This window comes from Suricata suricatta, chromosome 6, assembly GCF_006229205.1.
Source record: "Suricata suricatta isolate VVHF042 chromosome 6, meerkat_22Aug2017_6uvM2_HiC, whole genome shotgun sequence".
NCBI classification, from domain to species: domain Eukaryota; kingdom Metazoa; phylum Chordata; class Mammalia; order Carnivora; family Herpestidae; genus Suricata; species Suricata suricatta.
This window is the reverse complement of record NC_043705.1, coordinates 5,731,187-5,756,074: the sequence shown is the minus strand read 5'-3', so window position 1 is coordinate 5,756,074 and position 24,888 is coordinate 5,731,187. Positions and strand designations below refer to the sequence as shown.

At 40.3% G+C, this 24,888-nt stretch overlaps 1 long non-coding RNA gene across 7 annotated transcripts in view; it reads right to left on the bottom strand.

The window, feature by feature from the left end:
• Nucleotides 1-21,870, bottom strand: part of LOC115294395 — a 52,769-nt gene extending 30,899 nt beyond the window's left edge. For 3 of the 7 annotated variants that reach the window (XR_003909861.1, XR_003909862.1, XR_003909860.1), the window contains exons 1-3: nt 21,656-21,870; nt 17,077-17,300; nt 16,259-16,412 (exon numbers count right to left, since the gene is read on the bottom strand). This is a non-coding gene — a long non-coding RNA (uncharacterized LOC115294395). Of the gene's footprint in view, nt 1-16,236; nt 16,413-17,076; nt 17,301-18,365; nt 18,560-20,527; nt 20,760-21,655 lie in introns of those variants that run through there. The other 4 variants (XR_003909863.1, XR_003909864.1, XR_003909865.1 and 1 more) reach the window with 4 other exon arrangements.
• Between the last annotated feature and the right edge of the window lie 3,018 nt (nt 21,871-24,888).

Sequence of the window (24,888 nt, the reverse complement as noted above, 5' to 3'; positions counted from 1 at the left end):
GCTCAAATGTTAATCAATCGGTGAATGGATAAAAAAGAGGTGTACACACACACATGTGCACCCACATTTTCAGCCATCAAAAAGAATGAAGTCTTGCCTTTTGCAACAACATGGTTGGGGCTACAGTCTACTAGGCTAAGCTGAGTAAGTCAGGCAGAGAAAGAAAACACCATATGGTTTCTCTCACGTGGAATTTAAGAAAAAGTAAGTGAATATAGGGGAAGGAAGGAAAAATAAAATAAGATAAAAACAGAGAGGGAGGTGAACCATAATAGACTCTTAAAAACAGAGAACAAACGGAGGGTTTCTGGAAAGGAGAGGGGATGGGCTAATTGGGTGATGGGCATAGGGAGGGCATTTGGTGGCATGAGCAATGGGTGTTAGACTTACGTGATGAATCACTTATTCCTAAAACCAATGCTACAGTGCATATTAACTAACTTGAATTTCAATACAATCTTGGAAGAGAAAAAGAATCAGAAATAATTCCTGTGAAGCCATTTTATAAAACCTTGGGGGGCGCCTGGGTGGCTCAGTTGGTTAAGCCTCTGACTTTGGCTCAGGTCAGATCTCACGTTTGTGGGTTCGAGCCTTGCGTTAGGCTCTGTGCTGACGGCTAGCTCAGAGCCTGGAGCCTGCTTCCGGTTCTGTGTCTCCTTCTCTCTCTGCCCCTCCCCCTCTCATGCTCTGTCTCTCTCTGTATCAAAAAGAAATAAAACATTAAAAAAATTAAAAAAAAAACCTTGGAGCATATTTTACGTGATAGGACTTTTCTCAAAGATTAAAAGGGAATTCATGCTTCTTTATGCCCTAAAACATAATTAGTTCTGACCTTGTGAATGCAAAATTTATTTTCATTTACACTAGTGCTGGACTGAAGCATTCCGCTTTTGAAAAATATTTATTGAAGAATTATTGACATAAGGAAAGTTCACAAATAATATGTTACAGTTTGATTAATTTTCCACAAACAGAACACACCCACGTAATTAACATCCAGATCAAGATACAAAACCTCACCAACCTCTGAGCCCCCTTCTGGCCAATGTTTACGGCAGATAGCCATCCTGACTTTCAGCACTATGCATTGGATTAGCCTGTTTTTGAACTTCATGTAAATAGAATCATACAATATACCTCTTTTGTGTCTGGATTCATCTGCTAAGGATTACATTTGTGAGATTGATCCGCATTGTTGAGAAGGGTGACAGTTTCTTCGACTTTTACTGATGAATAGTATTTCATTGTGTGACTGGATCTAAACCATTCTCTAGTCTCCTTATTGATGGACATTTAAGTAGTTTCTACTTTAGAACTGTTATGAAAATGCTGTTAAAACATTTTTTAGGTCTTTTGGGAATGTACGTACACATTTCTGCTAGGATAGAAATTGACAAGCCAAAACATAAGCACCCGGTACTCGGCTTTAGTAGATCATGTCAAATACTTTTCCAGAGTGTTTTCCCAGGTGATTGCATCAGTTTGCATGTTTACCCAGAGTGTAGGTGACTTTTGGTTTCTCCACGTATTTGCCCACAGTTAGCACTGACATTCTTCTCATTTTGTTCATTCTGATAGGAGAAACATGCCTTCTTTTTCTATGAAATGTTTTCCTAGACAACGTGATCCTGGAAGTCGTGATTAGTCATAACATCGCTAACACATTTCCTTCCACAGTTGTGACTCTTTCACTGTTGAAAAATGGCACATTTTTAGCATCAGTATAGCAATTAGTAAATGCTGGTTGTGTATGATACAATTTGCCTTCCATTCTCTTTTATTCAAGCGTTCAGTGTTTAGATGCAAAGCTGATGTCTTCTGCCTTTGGCATACAGCAAAACCGCAAGTCAAAAAAGTTGCATCCAAATATATTAAATCCTTAATGCATTATGCTCTTCTGGTTCTTCACCTTATATGCCATCGATCAGTACTTATTATTATTTTAAACATTAAGTACATTTAGATACACGTGAAGATAAAGTTTTGGTTCTTCTAATGGACATCATGTCATACCTCATAAGTAAGGCGCCTGGGATAATCCTCCTGGATTATAGCTCTTGCACTAGCAAAGTGCCCCTTTCGACTACAGCGGTATTCTAGCTTGGATGATGCCTGAACACCCAACTGGTAATCAAAGCCAGCTTGGTCCCCAATATTCTGTTACGTTTAATTAAAACACTGATCTTGACTTTCAGTAGCTTAACAGTCTCGAATAACTTTCATTCATGTTTACCTGATCCTGCTCATATTTAATGGAATGTCCTGTTATAAATGAACATTATTTGGGGAATGAGAATATTTCCTGTTGTCCTAATAATGGGTGATTTCAAAGTTGATCCCATAAGATAAATTTAAGATTTTGTATTTTTCCTTTCTACTACTTTGAGATCTTAAGCAGCACTTTTCAGTGTTCCCGGATGGATTGATGATTGCCTTACCACATATTTTCGAACTTGAATTCAGTTAGTAATATGATACCCTTTCTCTTCATAATATTGTTAAAAGTTTTCCATTTATCTCCTTTCTTTGTTAAATTTTCTCTTAAGGTAATACCAGTATTGTGTTTTATAAAATGAGACTTTCTCACCTTTCAAATGTTCTTTTAAGGAAAGTGACAGTACATAATTAATGCACAATAGTAATCCAAATTAGCATAAGGTAGAAACAAATAGGGTAAGCGGGCGTATAGACATATCAAAATAGTATTAAAATTATATTTGCAACCCTGAACCTATTATAGGATCTTCTTTTATAAACTGAATCCCTGAATGTATGCAGGTTGCATTAGGATAGAGAGACTTTACTCTGAAAAGTTTTATTGTAATAAAATAGGCATAAAGAGCTTTAAATATTGACCAGCGATAAAATATATCTCAAAAGCCGACTCACAATTAACTCTCTCATAAGAAACATGGATATGGTGTTTAAGGGACCAATTTTGTTCTTACTTACCATAATCAAAATGGTGATATGATATAGTTTTACTGGATCTCTTGCAGTCATGGCCAATAGATTTGTTATATTATTTGGAAATCTTCTTACTTACTATGTATCAGTAAGCAGTATCTCAAGGTCTTTCCTCTTAAGCTATCTCTGCCTACTTGAGCTTTGGGCAACTCTAGATATGCATCCTCAGGTTCACATCATCATTGTTATTCCACTCGCTAATACTCCAAGTCCTATTCCACTTGTGCTCCCCTGTACCCACGATCATTCCACTGCACTCCAAGGACAATGATCCTCACCTATTGACCACTGATCCTGGGAGTTCTCGGAAATCAGGAACCAAGGACTTGAGCAATGGACCATACAAGGGAGAAATATGGTGAGTGGTCATCCACAGAACCGCTGACCTCATAAAGTACGAAGCTACACAGGCATACTGCTGCTTAAATAGCCACCAGTAAGATTGCTTGAAACCATCTTCATTCAACATTTTATAAAGTGAATATACTAGTTTCTTTAGGTGGCATGACATTTTGGTGGGTGGGGGATGGGGCTCACAAGTCAGCCAGAATCTTTAATCTGTGTGATTTTGCATGGGCTACGCTCTCGGAGTCCCAGCATTTCCTTCTATAATATGGATTTGACAACTATGCAAATTTATTGGAATGACTTACATAAAGCACTTGTCACAGTACAGGGCACCTAGTAACTATCCCATAACTGGTAGTGATAAATTAGTATTTTTAGTCTTGTGCTCATACTAAGGGCACTGCAGCAGAAAATAATCAAAGTTGCTAAAAGAAATCTGGAAAACTCTGTAGATATACTACTTATCATGTTCTTTTTTACTCAGGCCTTTTTGAATGCAACAGAAGTATTCATTGCAAATAGTTAAACCTCAACTTGGAGATATACTAGAAGAACAACAGACACATACTCATTATACACACACACACACACACACACACACACACACACACACACAGTGGTTGTGGTATTTCCTGGTAAGTTCTCCTCACTAGGGGCTTTTAGAAATGCTTAGCCTGACAAGATCACCTCAGACCCTGGTTTTCTCTGTCCACCAATCTGGTGGCTCTTTTCCTTATGCTACATCATAGGATTCTGCTTCAGATTCGGAGCTCACTACATTTTGGATTGTGATTTTGAGCAGAACATCTAGTATTTTTTTCACCTCCTCTTCCTTTTCTCTAACACAGTGCACAACTACAATAAGTTGTCAGGGATAAACACAGTAATGCCTAACAAAGAACAAGTAAAAGTCAACTACCTGCCCTTCAGTAGTTCCTTTCTCTGGAATCGGTTTACCACTGGCTATAGGCCATTCTTGGAGCCTTTGCAGTTACTGAAGGTTCAGACTTGAAGTGATTGTTCTTATGAATCATTTCCATGGATCTGTGAAGGGCCGGAGTTTTAGGAAGTTGGTTCCCTCTCAGTGGCGCCTGCAGCTACTCATTAGGAGGAATGTCTTCTGCATGTTCTCGCTCATTCTTTGTTCTTTGTACTCTCTGATCTGTGCCCTGCCTCTCTCTGAACTCTCCTGCCAAAGTGGAAGGGATTTTTTTTCCCAGCTCTAGCATTAAGTAGGAAGAAAGTTGTATCTGGGCCAGGTGTCGTCTGGAAATGCTTCCTTGACTGCACACACAATTCCGGGATTGTACATGACTTCCTGTGGCTGCAACTCTGAACGGCTCCCTTGGCCTCAGCCACGAAGGCATTGGCTATCCATTCCAATCCCACCATGGAAAGGACTGTACATATAGAGCCCTGGTCTATATTGACTTACCAGATGAGCTCAAAGACAGTATATGGTAGTCACAATGTCTTCAGGATTTCCTGACTTACAGGTGTAATTATTGGTTTCAGTCACTCAAGAAATATTTATTGTACACCTTCCATGCAGCAGGTGTCATTTTAAGTATTAGGGATCCCGAAGTAAACAGGGATGGAGGAGTTTTAATTTTGGATGGGGTGGCCAGGAGATAGTAGAAAAGGTGAGGGAGCAAGCTAGTAGGTTATTTGGAGAAGAGCATTCCTGACAGGGGGAAAGCAAATGCAAAGTCCTGGGGTGGGACGTGTCTGTCTTCATGTGGTTTCATGTGGGAGCAAGATCGAAGGTACAAGATAGCAGATTAGAGAAATACCCGGGGACAAAGACAGACCAGGCACATTCCCATAGGCCATTGTAAGGACTCTGGCCTTTACTTTGGGTTATTAACAAACTCAAGTTACCCTTGAAAGACAGAAAGGAGTACACATGTAGTAAGGCTGTGCAAATATGCCCATATCTGGCCACCTTGCTGAGTGTAACTGTGAAAGGAAATTGGGGGTGGCCCTATTAGTAGGTAGAAGAGGTGTCTACCCAATTGTGGGTACCTGGGTCAAATTCTAGCTCTCCTGAGTATTTAACCAAAAGAATTAAAATTAGGATTTCAAAGAGGTATATGCCCTCCTGTATTCATTGCATCATTGTTTACAAGAGCCAAAGTATAGAAACAACCTAAATGTTCACCAGTGGATGAATGGATAGAAAAAGCATGATGTATACATACAGTGGAATGTTATTTAGCCTTTAAAAAAAGCAGGGAATCCTGGGATACTTAGGTGGTTCTGTCTTTTGGCTTCAGCTCAGGTTATGATCTCATGGTTTTTGGGATTGAGCCCCATGTCAGGCTCTGTGCTGACAGCATGAGGCCTGCTTGGGATTTTCTCTCACTTCCTCTCTCTCTCTACCCCTCCGCTGAACTCTCTCTCAAAATAAATAAGTACACGTTAAAAAAAAGAGAGAGAGGGCGCCTAGGTGGCTCAGTCAGTTAAGTGTCCAGCTTTGGCTCAGTTCATGATATCACAGTTCGTGGGTTCGAGCCCCACGTCAGGCTCTGTGCTGATAGCTAGCTCAGAGCCTAGAGCCTGCTTCAGATTCTGTGTGTCCCTCACTCTCTGACCCTCCCCTGCTCATGCTATCTCTGTCTTTCAAAAATTAAAAAAAAAAAACATAAAAAGAGAGAAGGGAATCCTGCCATATATGACAACTTGGATAAACCTGGAGGACATTATAAGTGAAATAAGCCAAAACGGACAAATACTGCATGGTTCCACTCACATATGATGTATCTAAAATAGACAGATTCATAGAAATACAGAGCAGAATGGTGGTTACCAGAGCCTGGGGGCAGAGAGAAATGGCAAGTTGCTGTTCAACAGGTGTAAGGTTTCGGTTATATAAAATGAATGAGTTCTTGAGACCTACTGTACCACATTGTTCCTCTAGTTACCAGTACTGTATTGTGCACTCAAAAACTGGTTAAGAGAGTAGATCTCATGTTCAGCGACATCACCACAGTACTACTACTGCTAAAATCCAGCTCTTCAAAGTACATGCTCCCAAAACTTAACATGGTTTTCACAATGCCTGACATTCGACCCTCTTTGATTATCCTTTTATCCTCAAAAAATATTCCTGTCTTCAAAAGTACTGTCACAAATTCTAGACATGACTGAGGAGAAGCATGCATTTAACAATGAACATCTCTGGGATAAAGGATCTTTGGTAGTGAAGAAGCAAGTCCCATGATTACTGTGGTAGGGTCTGAAAGTTGGCGAGCACTTAACTGATATGTAATCAGATGTCAAGGTAATCCACTAGAACAGCCCTGAAAGTAACAACCAAGCCTTTGCCACTCACTATGACAGTACAAGCAAGAGGCAATAAGCGGTGCCCACTCACCACATTCCATTTTCCTCTGTGTAATGACCCCAGCTCAAAATCTGGTGACTACAGCCTGGAAACTCCAACAAAAGGCTTCTCTGTCTCTTTATGGACCAATAGGCTGGAGGGGAGGGGACACAGGGAAGAGCTAGGAGTGACGAAGTCAAAGTAGGAGCAGTCATCATCCAGGGATCAGGATAAAGAATCTCTATGGAGACTTGGGAATCATCTCGCAAGAACCCCAGTGAGGAGATCTGAGATGGAGTCTCATGAGGAGGAATGCAGAAACTCATGTGAGCATGGCTGCCCCAGAGAAACTGAGTCTTGGACTGAATCGCCCTCCAAAAAACTCAAGTGCCCTGCTATACAGGTCCCCCGGGGACGCCTGCAGTGCAAAGCCTAGAGAAGCCCTGAAGAACCACACAGGACTTTGGCCTGAAGCCAGACTGCTTATTAACAGACACTAGTTGTAATGTTGTATCTGTACATATTACCTACATGTTGCTTAGCAATGACCATAAAGGAAGAGAGGGAGGAAGAATAATAAATAGGGAGGTGGGTTTTCACCATGGACAAGCTTCTTCATACATTTTCTTACAAATGATACAAATGATCTGGGGTGACTTTTATTAGAGCCACCTGAGATGTTTTAATTAGCTAAGAGAAAATAAGGTTAGCACAGAATAGAAGTAACATTATAGAGAAGATGCTCAATATGTATCTTAATATTATCTTCCATATAACTGGAACAAATGAAGATGAATCATGTAAATCAGTGTTGCCCTAAGGGAAGAACGCCATCCAGAATAAAGACGAGTGGAAGTAGATGCAATTTTATCTGTCATTACCAGTGAGATTTTGGCCATTATATTTATAACTTATGCTTACTTGGTGGACCTGATTGCTAAATAGATGATGATTGCTTTAAAATAAAAAAAAGGAACACTTGGTTTCATCATCTTCTGTATTCTGTTTTTAGTATACATGAGCTATTGACAGAAATAAAATTTAAAAATGAAATAAAGGGGCACCTGGTAGCTCAGTCAGTTAAGCATCTGACTCTTGATTTGGGCTCAGGTCATGATCTCATAGTTCATTAGATCAAGCCCCGTGTCAGGCTCTGCATTGACAGCATGGAGCCTGCTTGGGATTCTCTCCTTCCGTCTCTCTTGGCCTCACCCTAATGGGCACACTGTCTCTCCTGGTCTCTTAAAAATGCTTAAAAAATTATTTAAATGGAAATAAGTAAAAGCAGTATTGAAATCGGTTTAAACCACTCCACTCAGATAATGACCCATTTGCATAATCTCATACACCCCAAAGTGTTTTTTTGAGAGTCCAAATAGTAATGTGTTCATGAATTTCTAGTTTACAAATTTGATCACATTCACAAACTTTTGAGAAACATGAAGTACCCCTCCCCCCCCAATAAGATTTGGTTCCCATTCTCTTTATCCAAGAAAAAAATTTGGATTGCTGCACAAGTAAAACGCACGTAATTCTTGAAGGATTTGAACATTAAAAGCAATCCTACATGCGAACATCAGAGGGAATTAAGGATTTTCCATCATGTTCTTTATTATTCCAGAACAGCACTCTTCCTTAACTATCCTGGTTGCATACTTGATGGATCAGAGGTCAAATTGCAATATTGTATGGCTCACTTGGCATTTTAATTCATTTCTTACAGGGGCTCACCATGGTCATATATAACAGTATTAATCCGTCCCTAGTAAGTGCAAGCATTGGCCGGGTGTACGGTCCCTCTGCTTAAAAAGTTTAAAGTTTTGCAGCTGAGACAGGAATAGAAATGATAATTTATAGTATAAATGAATGAGAACCAGTGGTGCACACACAGCTGTGTGAGCATTACATTATATACGGGGCATAGGGAATGCATCATAAAGAGGGTGACATTTGAGTGGTAGTCTATTGAGTAGGTCCACTGCCTAGATTCCCCTTTTAGGATGGAGGTTCTCTTCACTCTCAGTTGCAGGACTGCCAGATGCACGCCTCCCTGGTCAATATTCTTGGCCAGAGGGAGTTGCCTTGTGAAAGTCAAGGCCCCTTTTCTGCAAGCAACTCCATGGGGAGAGATGGCTACAAAGTTCCACCCACTGGCCTCAATCTGGGGCATCTTCATCAACCAAGGAACTGACTATGGCCTCCAGGGCAAATTCCCCACAATTCCTTTCTCCGTCTGCACAATCCTGCTTCTCTCCCTTATAGGTATTGATCCCAGAGAACAATCTCCAGCAAATCACAGGCAAACCTATCTCCATTTTGAAGTCTGTTTTCCTGGCGAACCTCACCTATGACCACTAGTGCCAGGAGTGAGTAGTCAAAATAGCTGACTCATATGAGTTCTTAGAACTGGACTCCCCACTGGCTGACTTGCACCAAGGATCCCTGAAGCGTGGTGCGTGGTATACAGGTGGAACTGTTAGAACGGTCATCAGTAGTAGTCTGAGTCGTGATAGAGGATTCAGAGCATGCACTACTGAGTACAGCCTGAGGCTTTTGAGAAATCTGGAAAAGTAGTAATTGTAAGAACTGTGGAATCAGATGGCTTTTTGGTAGGCTTAATAAAAATCCTGGAAGAAGACAATGAAAGGTTGAAGGTGATTGATCATTTTTTAAGGTCTCCTGTGAAACCAAAGGCCAAATTGGTAGCATATAAAAAGAATTTCATGTCCTTGAGGGTGAATTTCACCTAGAGGGTGAAATGGAGGATCAGGCCCAGGAATTAATTGCCAAAGTCATAAAGTCCCAGAAAATGCTTGAATCTGGAAAGTCTGCCTATGCCAAGGTCAAGGCCCTCTGGGGAAGAACCAGTACACCATGACTTTGTGATATGACTGCCTGCATCTATGCGTTCAAAGTCTGGGGTCTCGGGTTCTCCTTAGCCTTCTGGGTTTGCAGCAATGGTTCTGTGCTACCTACTAAAGACAATACCTTCTTGCTGGAAAGCAATGTCTGAGGTTACTGCCTTTCAAGATTCCATTTGAGATTGTATCCCTACCTCCCTTTCTGATGCTCATGTGAATCCTGAGGGTTAACTCACAGCATAACCCAGCCAGGGTGGTACAGGGTCTGCTGAGACATGGAAGAAACCACAGTGCACAACAGTTACAGGCACTAGTGTTCAGACAGCCTGGGAAGGGAGAGGTCCTCGGGACAGTGCTTGAGATCCAAGCATTCAAAGCATAGCGTTGAGTAAATGAGAGTTTATTGATAACAGGAGCCACTCCTGAGAAATAAAAATGAGTCTATGTTTCTCTTGCCTATGATAGTATCTTTATAAAGAGATTTATCTTTATTTGCTCTAAATGTATAGAATTCGAACATCAAGATGAATGATTTTAACAAGCAAATGTACGTTTCTAAAACTACCTGAGGAAAAGAAAGATTCAGGGGTGGGAGCTAATCAGAAAAGGCCAATGCCATTCCTGCCAGGAATGCCCTATGGTACCTAATCAAAGTGTGTATTTTGTTTTGTCTCTGGTTTTATTCTTCTTTTCATTTTTTGATTCTTGTTTTTGGAATTTTTTTCATTTTAAAGTAGACTTCTATGTGTATTATGTCATATAAGTAAGGGAATTTGATTTTTTTAAATTTCAAAATGCATTTTAGACCCTGAAAATTGATTTAATTTTTGTTTTAGAACAAACGCTGAACTGAAAGGCTCTGTCTTTTATTTTTCTTTTCTTTTTCAACCACTATGATAAAGCCCAGAACTTTCTCTTTTCCAGTCAGAAGTCACCACATCAATCATCCATGAAGGTTCTGGTTTTTTAAGCCTAATTTTAGAAGAATTAATTACAATGATTAAATGGGAAAATTGTCTTTTTTTCATGAAATCATACGAATCGGGTTATTTCCATTTGTTATCATTGTCTCTACTCAATGATTTATGGTTGTTCATCCTTTATCTTAGGATAATTACATTTGTACCTTCAGTGATTGTCTTTTCCAAGTACTAAGTAGATTCAAACTTGTTTTATTTTCAAAGTTTACCATTGTGTTCCTTTCTTTTCTTACTACATTTAGCTTAAAGGAGCCAAATAATGCAGTCTTTTTTGTTCTTGGTATATTTTTTTCTAAGTCATTAAGCATGCTCGGTTACTTTCTTTTTTGATTATATTAATATCTACCTTTCCCATTTTGCATTGCTTCTTATGATGCAAAAAAAAAATCAGTATCATGATCTTCAAGAAATTGCTTGTGAATATATTAATTTTTCTGATTAAGGTTGTGTCTTATGTAACCATTTCCATTAATGTCACTTCTCAAAAGCTAGCATGCATTGAGATCCATTGATGGGAAGGCAGTGCTTTGAAAAGACAGAATAGGGGGCACCGGGTGGCTCACTTTTTGAGCGTCTCAGGTCATTTGCTCATGATTTGTGAGTTCGAGCCCCGCCACAGGCTCAGTGCTGTCAGCATGGAATCTGCTTGGGATCCTCTGTCCCCCTCTCTGTCTGCACGTCCTCCGCTCATGCTCGTTCTCTCAAAATAAAACTAATAATAATAACAAACAAACAATAACAAAAAAGAATACACTGTTTCTCAAGTACTGTTTCTTAAATATGCAATGTATACATATTTGGTTATATAAACTATACTTTCATGTCACCTGATTTGTTGATATTGTGTACACAAAGCATGGTCCTGTGCCAGTGAGACTAATAGAGGGTGATATGATTAAAGCAGTGGTGTGCAGGTCAGTAGGGCCATTTGAAAAGGAAATTGGGGGGCGCCTGGTTGGCTCATCGGGTAAGCACGCAACTTTGGTTCAGGTCATGATCTCACTGTTTGTGGGTTCAGGCCCTGCGTCAGGCTCTGTGCTGACAGCTTGGAGCCTGGAGCCTACTTCGGACTCTGTATCTCCTCGCTGTCTGCCCCTGCCCTGATTGCGCCCTTGCTTGCTTTCTCTCTCTCTCTCTCTCTCTCTCTCTCTCTCTCAATCTCTCAAAAAAAAAAAAAAGACATCAGAACACCTGGGTGGCTCATTCGGATAAGTGTCCAACTTTGGGTCAGGTCATGATCTCACCGCGCGTGGGTTCATGGGTTCGTGGGTTCGTGCCCTGCATCGGGCTCTGTGCTGACAGCTCAGAGCCCAGAACTGTTTTGGATTCTGTGTCTCCCTCCCCACTCACACTCTGTCGCTCTCTCAAAAATGAATAAATGTTAAAAATTTTTTCAAAGAAAAAAATACACATTAAAAAACTTTCTTAAAGAAATTAAAAGGAAATTGGCACTCTTAGACAAATTAATGGGCTCTGCCCAGGCCCAGAAATGTGTATCAAAACAACAAGAACAAAAAACAACTCATGGACAGTTTTGGGATGGTCCACCGTTCTTGGGGGACTAGAAATCACACTTTTCTTCTTCCCAAAGGTCCTGTTAATAATCCTGGTCTCTGATCATTTGAAATGTTGGTCATTTGAAATGTTTTCACTGCAGGTTTTTTTCTTTTTACGTTCAGTGATCTCTTTTCCACCTTTTTTCATTGACATTTAATTCTGGTCACATCATTTTAAATATGATCAATGAGTGTACGGTGTCGTTTTAATGAAATATTTTATAAAACAAAGATCCATCACTACAAAACAAATTTAATTGACCACAAATGTCTGTTGGATCATTTAAAGTGTCTTTATGATAGTTTAACATAGTATAATGCAATAGAGTATGGCCACAGTACATAATTGATATAAAATTTCAATGGTACAAACTAAAAAAAAAAGAGAAAAAAAGAAAAACATATAATTAAAGGTAATTGTCCTTCCCACCCCTAAGACCCCCAAATTGTTTAGCCTTCCCAGAAGCACTGTTGTTAAATTTATTTTGTTACTTTTCAGATACGTTCTGTGCATATATAGTCATATCTAAATTTCAGTATTTACTCATTTCTTCTTGTTTGAATGTGATCAAGCTAGGTGCTGAGGTTAACTGGCTTTTTCAGTAGTGTCTACTTTCTTTTACACAGTGACTTTTTTTTAATTTTGTAAAAGAGGTTAGCCTTTCATTTCTGAGCTATGCTTGCACTGTACAACCTTGTGTCATTATATCTTCTTTGAAACCAGGTAACTGTTATTTTGAGTTTGTTTTCATTATTATAGGCCATGTTGTCTGTGATTGATTTTAAGGAGCAATTTTTTCTCAGTATCTTTTGCTTGGTATTTGTGTGTGTGTGTGTGTGTGTGTGTGTGTGTGTGTGTGTGTGTGATCTGTTTATGTATCGCTTGTTTTCTTTTGCTCATATTTTCTTCTAAGTTCCTTGCCTATATCACATACTGCATCACTTGTAATTGTTGCTAATCATGGAATAAAAGATCCCATTTCTGGGCCACTTTCCTGCTTCACTATATTACTTCAGTCTGAGCCAGGGAACCGAGCTGGAAAAACAGGCCTGTAAAATTTGGGTCAGTTATGCAAACTCACTTTTGGGCACTCTACTTTTGGGTATATCTCTGCTCACTGGTAGAAGATATTTTTGACTCCTAGCAGAGGCCTACATGTCCTCTGCTGGTTTTTTCACTTGTCCTCGGTTGCCAGAGATGAAGCATTTTAGAAATGATGTTCGTGTACTGTACTCTTCCATCCTGGCACTTTGGGAAGAGCCTGAGGCAGAGATAATGTGTCCAGGATGTTCTTCCTCTTACTTTGCTTTCCTTGTCACTCCATCGTGTCACACAGGCACACGGACTGTCTGCAGCTTTATGTGCCCGTCGGCCCTCTTTCTCTTCAGTACCTCTGATTTCCATCCATTCCCACTTTTTAGGGCATGCCGCCGAAGTCGGGAGTCTGCTGTATCCTGTTTGACATCTGATGTGGTTAAGTCCCTAGAATCTTCCCTCCGTCAGCCCAGTATTTCATTATATTTGGCAGAAGATCATCCATAATTTCATTAAAAATAAAAGCTATTTTTCTGTTTTTTGTTTGTTTGGTTTGGTTTCGTTTTTACTGCATCGATTTCAGAGCAGAACGTAGAGGTAGCAGAGCCTATAAGCAGGAACTTGTAACCAGAAAACTGTGTAGTGAGTTGATTAAAGAAAGTGTCCATCGATTGCCATTGTAAAGAAAATGATATGGTTTGGGGGTGGGTTTTCTTTTTCTTGCATTTTTATGTCTTTTTAGAAGTGCTTTAAAGGGGCCCCTGGGTGGCTCGGTCAGTTAAGCATCAGACTTGATTTCAGCTCAGGTCATGATCTCACAGTGGAGAGACAGAGCCCCTTGTGGGGCTCTGCGCTGACAGCACACGCCCTGCTTAGGCTTCTCTTTCTCCTCCGGTCTCCCCCTCCCTCCCCCAGCCTGTGCTCTCTTTCCATCCAAATAAGTAAACATGAAATCATTCCTTAGAAATAACTTTTATTGCATAGATAGAAAAAAATTCATATTTGGAAGATTTCTAAAATAACGTAAGTTAGTGGACATATTTGTTTAAATGTAAACATTTGCATTCATAATAAGTTTTTTTTTCCTACAGTGAAACCAATGGTAGATACTTAGACTCAACTCTTTTTTTTTTTTTTTTTTAATTGGAGTGGAGAGCAAAAACTGAAGAATACTGTTAGGGGAAAAGATGGCAGAACAGGTTCCAGATGAGGTGTCCTTACTCTGAAATATACATGTCAAAGTACAATACGCTTTGGCTTTAACTGTTCAGTTTGTTGAATTTGTTTTGGTTTAAGTGACTTTACTGAGTTGCATAAACGGTGGGTTTAGGTAACTTTTCACAAAGCGAAGGCTTTTCATCATTTCTCTTTGTGATCTGAGATCACAAATTGATTTTTTTTAATTTTTTTAAAATTTATTTTTGAGAGACGGAATGAGACAGTGCGAGCAGGGGAGGGTCAGAGAGAGAGGGAGACACAGAATCTGAAACAGGCTCCAGGATCTGAGCTGTCAGCATAGAGCCCGACACAGGGCTTGAACTCACGAACCATGAGATCATGACCTGAGCCAAAGCTGAGCGCTTAACCGACTGAGCCACCCAGGCACCCCCACACAAATTGAGTTTTGAAAGCAGTGGTATCAGATAGACTGAAAAGTTGCTTCCTGAAAAGCTGCTTTAGGTATATTGTGTGATTCTGTGCCTGGTCTGTTTTAGGGATGAAAAGAAAGTGTTAGAGGTCTTACAGCGCAGCTGGCTCTGTACCTGGTGCATGTGCTTGCTTATCCAATCAGCAATTGACTCCAGCCACTGAGTTGCCAAGACAATTCCACATCATGTCTTCTTTTTACCATCAGTTCAGGTTATATTTGACCACATGCTGTTGAGCATTTTCATTAAATTCTATTTATTTACTTATTTTTAAATGCCTTATTTATTTTGAGAGAAAGAGAGAGAGAGGGAGTGAGCACAAGAAGTGGAGGTGCAGAGAGAGAGGGAGAGAGAATCCTAAGCAGGTGCCAGGCTGTCAGCGCGGAGCCTGACTAGGGCTCAGTCCCATGAACCATGAGATCATAACCTGAGCCGAGATCAAGAGTCGGGCACTTAACCCACTGAGCCACTCATGCACCCCCCGTTGATTTTATCTTAAAATGAGAAGAAGGTAAGGTCTTGGGATTGAGCCCTGCATCAGGGTCTGTACTGAGCACGGAGCCTGCATAAGATTCTCTCTCTCTCTCTCTCTTTCAAAAATAAACATTTAAAAACTATCTAATGAATTGATCTATTGATTCAGTAGTCATTAAATCTGTTTATATGCTTTAATAAGTCCTGTATTTTATAGGTAACCTACACCATAACGTATATATATATATACATATATATATATATACATACATATGTACATGTGTGTGTATATATATAAAATCTTAATGTTGTTCTTGATGGAAATTCATCCACCTTTGTTTTTCCTGTTCTTATTTTATCTCTTTGGTAAGTTAAGTAGATGCCCATTGAATTTGATTCTATCTTCCACTTAGAATTCTCCTTCCCATACCCAAGTCCTTTCTAATATTATTTAATCCATCCTAAGCATTAATAGTACTATTTTAGCACATCTGAAATCCCAGTGTAAAAATGTGCATGTATAAAAATGAGAACTGAACTCCAATCTCTACGGTGCAGCAGACATATTTAATTTTGCAGCATGTTTTTAACGTAGGAAAATGTTAATCCCAAGAATATTACATTTGGAAAGGTCAAGGCAACCACAGGGGGATTTTTGTAAAGATGTTCATTACAAACCTAAGCAAACCAGGGCCCTCCCATCACTCAGATGACACAGGAGAAAGAGGGAACAGAAGGCAGATGTTTTCCTCACTTTTAAATGGTTGTTTTTGAAGCCTGCACTTACAGAATGCCCATAAAACCTAATAATTTTGAAGCCAGACTAAAATGTGAGTTTTGAGTTACGATTCACCATGTAGGTACTAAAATACTAGCCTGTGTTAGTAATTTAAAACCTCTGTAGTTTTGTTTGTTATTCATAAAGCATTCTAATTAGACCAATAAGATATTTAGCAAGTTGATAACAATATATATGCATAAGTGTGCACTTACACACACACACACACACACACACACACACACACACACACACACACATATCAAATAGACAGTATAATTTACTTGTAGCCAGATTTGGATGTCCCAGGAGGGAGATAAAGGGGCAGTAGAAGCCTTCCCATCAGTGATCACAGACTAGAAATCAGCCAGAAGGTGCACGGTCCTATTTCCAAGTAACTGGGCAACATGCGGTCATTATTTGGGTGAATACTTGATGCTAGAATTAGGGAGGGAAAAAAAGGGTAACTAAAATGGAACTTTTACTATCTTCAAAGATCTACTTAAATGACTTGGCATTTATGTACATATGGAATGTTCACACGGGGAGTTTTGCAGATGGATACAGATAAGGAATATTGTGTAATTAACTGAAGCAATAAATTAGCAAAATTTAAAAAGTGGAATTGAATAAATAGGTAGCACTACCACGAACTTGGCAGAGGCAGCATATTATTTTGGAACAGCATTTGTATGAGCCATTTATCTCTAAAATCATAGAGCAAAGCACTCGATTTGTTAAGCCCTGAACACTCATCTTCTCTGAGTGCAAGTGGGGGGCTTTGAAATGCTAATGGGAGCGGACCCCGGACCCGCCTGGTGTTACATAACACCAGAATGCAGTTCTCAGTGAGCCCCTGTTAAAGACGCTAGACCCATAGCGCAGATGTCAGGGTCAGCCCTTCCCCTCAATTTTGCAGAATGAGTGACAGACACCAGAAGGCCAGTTTGCCCACTGAAATTATTCCTGATCTAAGCCTCTTAACATTTGTATGAATAATTTCCGCAGCTAATAATTTACTAAGGGAGAAAAAACTTTTCCCTCTCTCATGTCATCTTTTTACCAAGAAAAAAAAATGAGGTCAGAATGATATGATGAATACCTTTGCTCTGCCCGTCTGATACATCTTTAATCATAATCCTATCAGATGTGTATGATGTATGGGAAGCCAGATCAATTTAGTTTCAGTTTGCACTTCTCTTCAGCTCAGGGAAAAAACAAAATCCACCTAAGAGTCTATTGGCTTGCTCATCTGTGGATTATCACAGCTTTGCAGTAGATGGGCTTTATGTAGGGTGTTCAACTTCTTCGGCTGCCCCCCTCCGCCTTAAGAAGCAAAAGAACAAACATCACATTAAAGCAACAAAAGGAAACTGCTCCACTGGGGTGGCCTTGCTTGCGGTAGATCTCAGTCCTTTCTCTTAACTTGTCATGACCCCAGGGTCCCGGGATCCAGCCTGGGGTCAGGGCTCAGTAAGTGAGGAGCCTACTTGGGATTCTCTCCCTCTCTCCCTCCTTTCGCATCTCTCTCCCCCTCCCCAGCTTACAATCTCTTTCTCTTTCTAAATAGATAGATAGATTAAACCTTGAGGTTTACCTTAGAATCTGTGTTTTTTTGAGAGAAACGATTCATAAACACATTATATTAAGAATATTTGAGGGGCGCCTGGGTGCTCAGTGGGTTAAGCGTCTGACTCTTGATTTTGGCTCAGCTTCTGATCTCACAGTTCGGGGGATGGAGCCCTGCCTCAGGCTCTCCACCTCAGGCACAGTGCCTGCTTGGGATTCCCTCTCTCTCTCTCTCTCTCTGCTCTTCCCTCTCTCTCTTTCTCTCTCTAAAAAAATAGAATATGTGAGATCATGGTGGAAGAACTAAGACAATACAACACATTTTTAATTCACATCCTTTAAATGTTTAAAAAAATTTTAATGTCTATTTCTGAGAACTAATACAGTCACGGCAGGTTTTCACAGATGTCAGAGTCTGATGTACTTTTTCCTAATGTGTAGTTTACGGAGGTTGTTTGGGGGGGGGCAGGATACTGACCATTTATTATTCATTAAACAGGTGTTGATGTAGTCATTAAACACGAGAGTGCCCTGAGCAAGTGGGCACTGTGCTAAGAGTGGATCTCACGTATTAGACCCGAAATACACCTTATCTTTGTCTTGTGTTGAATTTGACATTTAGAACACAAATGTAAGTAAATGCCAGGGTTTTCCCCTGAAGATGTAGCAATTTCCTGTGTTTGAAGCTGTTTGTCCTTTTTGGTTCTGTACTGTTGAGGCAAAAAAACATTTATACAAACTTCCAGTGCCTGATTCCCATAACCATATTGTGTAAATCAAATAAAACCACCAAGTTCTACGAGAACAGGATATGATTCATACCTTGCTCAATGCCTTCGTTTCTGGGGTTTTGTTGTTGTTGTTGTTGTTGTTGTTTTTCTTTGACTAGTGTGGGATGCATTTCTGTTAATGTCAGCCACACCAGCTTGCATTTATTATGTGGCTCCTCCGCCCGAAAGAACAGCAGACGTATGTTTTCATCATCAGGCCATTGAAACAGTGTGCAATGTAGTCATCTGAACATTAACATCATTTGTGTAAAATCAGTTCTACGTAGGTTGGGTCAGTGCAGTCCCACCCTGAATGTTATTCCCCAAACCTGCGATGATTTGTTTTCTGCTCCTTGATAAAATTCTCAGATGGCAATGGCTATCTCTAATCTACAGTTCCTCAATATTTTGCATGCTTTTCACTTTAAAGGGAGAAATATTTCTTTAGCCATTTTTACAGCGAGGGGTTTAAAGCTTAAGTTCATGAGCTTTCCTTGAAAACTTGTTTATATTTTACTAAAAACCTTCTAACTTTTTAAATGTTTATTCAGTTTTGAGAGAGGGAGAGAGACAGAGAAACAGAGCATAAGCAGGGGAGGAACGGAGAGAGGGAGACACAGAATCTGCAGCGGGCTCCAGGCTCTGAGCTGTCAGCGCAGAGCCTGACGCGGGGCTTGAACACACGTACTGGACCGTTAGATCGTGACCTGAGCCAGAGTCAGACACTTAACCAACTGAGCACCCCGGAGCCCCGATACTAAAAACCTGATTTTTGTTTGCACTCACAGCCCACCCCTGCGCCTGTCCCTACCTTCACTCCTACCCCTGCTTTGCATCCAGAGGCTCCCGTATTCGTACAACAGCATCGTCATGATAAACACTGGTAGCACCTTCCTCCCTGTACCCAAGTCCTTTCCGTAGCACTGGACTGGATTTTTTTAAACAGAATCCTTTTAGTAAAAAGTCATGTTAGCACTTGAGTAAGGAAAGGAAAGGCTATAATGAGGAGGAATAGACTCCCACTGCTCTTTTCCTTACATTATAAACAATCCTAGAATGGCTCTCTGAATATAAGAGATTATAGACATATTAGTTCCTATGCCTAAGATTCTATATCAAATATGACAAAGACTTTTTCCTAAATGGGGAGAGTAAGATGTGAATGAAAACTGTCTTTTCAGGAGAACTTCACTCTTTGAAATGCTCTTTGAGATGCTCTTCATCTCTTTGAGATGGTGTGTCCTGGATGTAAATAACAAGAGACTGTAAATGGCCTTGAGTAACAATAGATTAAGCAAATTGACTTTCAAATCCCCCATTTCCACATAGGCTCTTTCTTGGGAAAATGCTTGCTCTGAATTCACACACCTGTTCTCCTTTCCTGCCTCCCCTCTGACAGTTACTCACATCTGTCCCCATCCCACATTTTACCCGCTCAGTTGCCCAGAAATACAGAAGCTTCCAGGTGCTAATGGGAAACTCCTTTAGTCACAATGTCATAGATAGACCCCATCTATCTTAGCAATAGATTCATTTCCAATAAAGCCTTTTTAATTTTTTTAAAAAATGTTACTTATGATGATTTATGATGTTTCCCTGGACAATTGGTTACTGCAGATAATTCTTAACAATAATTCCAGAAGAAATTTTAGACATTTCAAACCTGTGTTCATAGGAGATGTTGATGTACCTTTATATTTAATTATATATTTTTATTGCAAAGAAAGGTGATAGAGTGTTCAGTCAAAACACACAAGTATAAAAATACATTAAGATAAAAACTTGTAGGGAAAATAGAGTGAAAATATGATTTCACTAAGGGAAAAGTCATGAAATGTATGAATATTAAAAAGGATAGGTTCATATGTTTTGAACTGAACAATGAGGTAATTACATCTTCGTGGTTATTTTTATAACCTTTTTGTATACATTTTAGAAAGTCATTTAGGAGTTCTATCCAAACTGGAAGTTAGATCCTTTGAAACTACTGAAAATCATAAAAACAATTTTGATTCCAGCTTTCAAAATGGAGATGGGTCTAACTTTTAAAGTTACTCAGGAGGTAAAAGCCTAAAAACATGGAAGAACCACAGATCTCCAGGCCACAGTTAGCAAACACTTCCAAGCATCACACTTTCATTATATGTTTTCCTTTTCCTTCTAGAGGGGCTCCTCACCCACAGTAAAGTTACTCCTTCCACCTCAGGCTCTTACAGCTCTTTTGGAGATAGTACTTTTCCTTGGAGGTAGATCTGTCACTGCGGGACAGAGTTCATGCAACACCCTCCCCCTTGGCCCTTGAAATCTCTTGCTCCACGAGTTGATTTCTTCACATCAGGATCAATCCCGAAAATCCGCTCCCACTTTGATGTCAGGCGTCAACTTGCTCAGCCCAGTGGAGGCATATGGGTTGCTAGGCTGGTTGAGAAGGAAGTCCTCTTGGCACCTGTTGGGGTCCAGAGGGTTTCACCTAAGGAAAACTGAAACCTACAGATGAGCCACTTCCTGGGGATGGGGAAAAGAAACCTTGTCCCTGTCTAAAATTCTAATCATAATTGAGCTTCGCAATACCTTTTTCCTGAAATGACTCTGTCTGTCGGGTGTTGCTCACAATTCATTAAGAATTAAATCTGAAGGATATCTTGTAATCTATATCTCACTTGAATTATCTGCATTGATATGACAGGGACGACAATCCCTTCTGCGGTATTCTAGCTCCCATGACAGCTGACTATTGGATCACACCCTATGTCTCCTGCTAGTCCCTCTCAAGCTCTTTTGTGGGTAGTTCTTGGTCTGTCTGCCCCCAAATTCTTCTCTAAAATTGTTTAATGCTTATTCATTTTTGAGACAGAGAGAGGGAGAGAGAGAGAGAGGAAAATGCAGAGAGAGACAGAGACACAATCTGAGGCAGGTTTCAAACTCTGAGCTGTCAATACAGAGCCAGATGCGGGGCTCAAACCCACAAACTGAGAGATCACGATCTAAGCCAAAGTCAGTGCTCAACATATAGAGCCATCCAGGTGCCCAAAACTCTACTTTTCTTACTCTAAACACTGTCTTTGACAGCCCCACCCTCAATCTGGTCATTGGCTACTAATAGGATTTTAACACAGTTCAAATCCGTTTCCCCTGGGACCTTTCTGTTCATGTTAATCTTGCAACCTACTCTCAGTATGTATGGCTCTTCGTTTTGAGGTCAACTGTGTTTCGATTAAATATGAGTTCAATTGTTGTTCCAGAAGGATCTATATATCCAATCATTATACACACTCACATACACACTCACATAAAATATTTCCCATACACACTCACATAAAATATCAACCTGTAGGCACATACCTCTTCAGCTAATCAACTGTGGCCGTACTCAAGTTATTCACTGATTTCTCAACATTAGAACTCTGCTTTGGCCCGATGGGTAACTTCACTGCCTTAATAGAGCTCCCTTCAGTCTCTGCCACAGTAATTGTTCCCATCTGGAATGTTCATTTTTTTCTGTCTTCCCTTAGCTAAATACTCCCCCTTCTTTCAAGGGTTTCTCCAATTTTCACAAACTCCATACTTTCGTTCTAACTATTATGATGCCCATTCATCTTAACATTCTAGAATCCATTAAAGTGTTTTGTGCATGGAAATCCATTTGCACAGGAAGTCATATATAGTCTTCAACTTACAAAAACTTCATCCATATGTACTTCAATTTCACAGTTAACATGTAAGGTCTTAGAGTGGGGGAGGGTGTCTTTATTTGCTGACTTTTAATACCTAGAAGTTAGGTTTGAACATAATGGTGTTTAAAAAGCAATTGGTACATGGATAGTTTAAAAAGTCACTAATTGTCCAAGTCGGGGTGTAGAAATAGGAGACTTATTATCATCAGAAACTCCCAGAGCCAGTGTTATACTTCGCCGGAATAAGCAGTCACCTATGGTGTAGGATTTGACAGTGTGAAAAGTATCTTCTTGTCCAAATATATCCCCTTTAAACTTTCTGCTTCTACGCTTAAGGTTCTCCTGGTTTCTCAGAGTTAATAAAACCCAAGGGGAAAAAATGCCAGTATTATTAGGAAAAGTCATTGGGTTCAATTAGTTTACCACATTTGTCAAATTAGTTGTTCGGACTTAAAGAGCATGCAGCTCTGGGGAAGGCGGTGGCTGGAGAAATATTTAGGGCACTAAGGATGTACAATCAGTGTGTTAACTCTGTGAGGAGGAATGCAGCCTGTAGTGTGAAAACGCCATGGGCACAGAAGAAAGCTCCTGAAGGAACCGTGTCTATACCCGAGGGCGTGTTTTGTGCAAGGCGACCTCTGCTGAGTACACGCTGAGCAGACCCTACGTGTAGTGAAAGTGTCATCAGATGTACAATCCGAGTTACCACCTTCCATAATGTTCTATCGAGAGTTCTCTATGCCTTCTGCATCGAATGATAGCACCAAAGCTGTATTTCCTTGGGGCTCTTGACTTGGTTCAAGTATCGTTTATATAAGAAAGAACAAGGTTGGTCAAGGAAAGGAGCAGATGATAAAACAAGAAGAAACTAATATTCATATGTTGCCCATTGGAGGGACTGCTGCGGTGTAGACACTTGAAATATTTATTTTATGTTTTTTTACAATAAGAGAGTTTCTCTGAGAAGAAATTGAGATTCAGAAAAATTAGGTAGTCTAGTGTCACTTGTTTAGTAAGCGCTCATTATGGCATTTAATATAGGAGCTCTAGAATTTCACTTTCCGTGCTTTATTTTTTTACAAAATTCCAATGAGAATGAGAAAGGAGCAGAAAGGTAAAGAGAGAAACGTGAGAGCTTAGACTGTCACTCATCCAGTGACTCGACACTTTTATGTGATGCGACATTCCAGAACATAGGAAAGTCGCCAGGTTTCTGACTTACGGGTGACATAAACCAAGTTATGAATTTTTTGAAGTATTTGTGTTCCAGGAGCAGACTCTGAGACCGGATTCATATGCAAATAGATTATTTGGGAAGTGATCCCAGTAACTTGAGCAGAGGAGTTGGGAAATGATAGCAAAATGGGAATTAAGCCACAAGGAAAAAAAAAAAGTGCATTATGAAACAGGCCACTATTCTAGCTTAATCTCCCTTGATTATTACCCCCGAGGGGACAGCAGGGCATTGTGAACCAACTCCTAGCCATTACTGACAAAGAGTTATTCCTGTAGGCCTTTAATTCCCCAGTATTTCCAGCCTCTTTTCCAGCATGCGTAGGGTGGGGTGGGCTCAGGTATCCAGAGCAAGCCTCCAAGCAAAGAGCAGGTGCTGACAGTTGGAAGTTGACTGGCAGGTACTGACATCATCTGCTCCGTTAAGGAAAATAATGTGCTAAAAGAATATAAGGTTTTGGATGGAATCACCAGAATGCCAAGAGACTTAAAATCATGTAGTCTAGAAAAATTACCCAAACTCTTCCATGAGATGCATTTGTGATGACCAGCATGTACCCCCACAGTGCCATGAAAACTGCATATAACGCCTCAGCAGAGTTAGCCCTTGACCTATAACGCCCACATTAGCGTCCCTGCACTGGCTGCTTCTGGCATTTGATCTTGCTGTAATTTTCCTTTCTGCCAGAGAGTTTCTCTAGTCAGCCATCTCTAGAAATGTGACTGGCAAGGCACAGGTCCTTTGCCTGAGCTCTAGCTGCAAGAGAGGCTAAGAGAATATCTAGAATGTTAGCTTCTCTGGTGGGAAGTGCACTCGGATAATCCCATCCGAGTTCACAAGGTGTGAGGGGTGATTCTGGAAGCACAGAAACGAGTTAAGATACTGATTCTCTGGGAAAGAATAACAAATATCCACGATGTACAATTAATATTTTTTAATCCACAATTTTTAAATTACTCTGTTGGACTGGTTTTCAGAAATCAGCTCTGCAACAAAGAATTCCATCAGGAAGGGTGAAAGGGGTGTTCGGTGGAAAATCTCAGCTTTCATAAGGGCTTAGGCTTAGCTCAGTCTGGTTTCAGTGCCGTTGTTGTTTTTCTGGGTCAAAATTCTTAACTCCCTTGGCTTTTTCCCTCTTTTTCTTTTGACATATAAGAAACTTTGCTGTGAGAAGAAGTCTTTCTCCAAATGCATCCCTAGGGCACTATTAAAAACCAAGGGCAGCAAATTCCTCTCCCTGATTTGGCTCTATGAGTCACTCACTCAGTCATTACATGCGTCATGAGCCTGAGCCTGTTCATAACCCCGTGAAGACAATCCATTCTGACAGTACTTCGCTGCGCACCAAGACCTATTTGAGGCAAAGAAAGAGGTGAAATATGAAGATAAGAAGGAACTGACCTCAAGGGACTTTATAATCTCATGGAATACATCAGGGAGCCAAGTGTATAAGTGGCCTGTGAGGGCGTAAGTGAGGAAGAAGATAATCACCATAGGAGTGGGAGGAGGGGCACGGTTACCTCCTTGAGGGTCTGGGACTCAGGTGTTTGGCAGCTCCTACCCGAAGTTAGGGAGGAATTTGGACAAGGGAGTTGAGCTGTGACAGTGCTCGCTGCTGCTAACACCAAATAGCAGAACATGGGATGTGTTGGGAAAGATTAAACGGC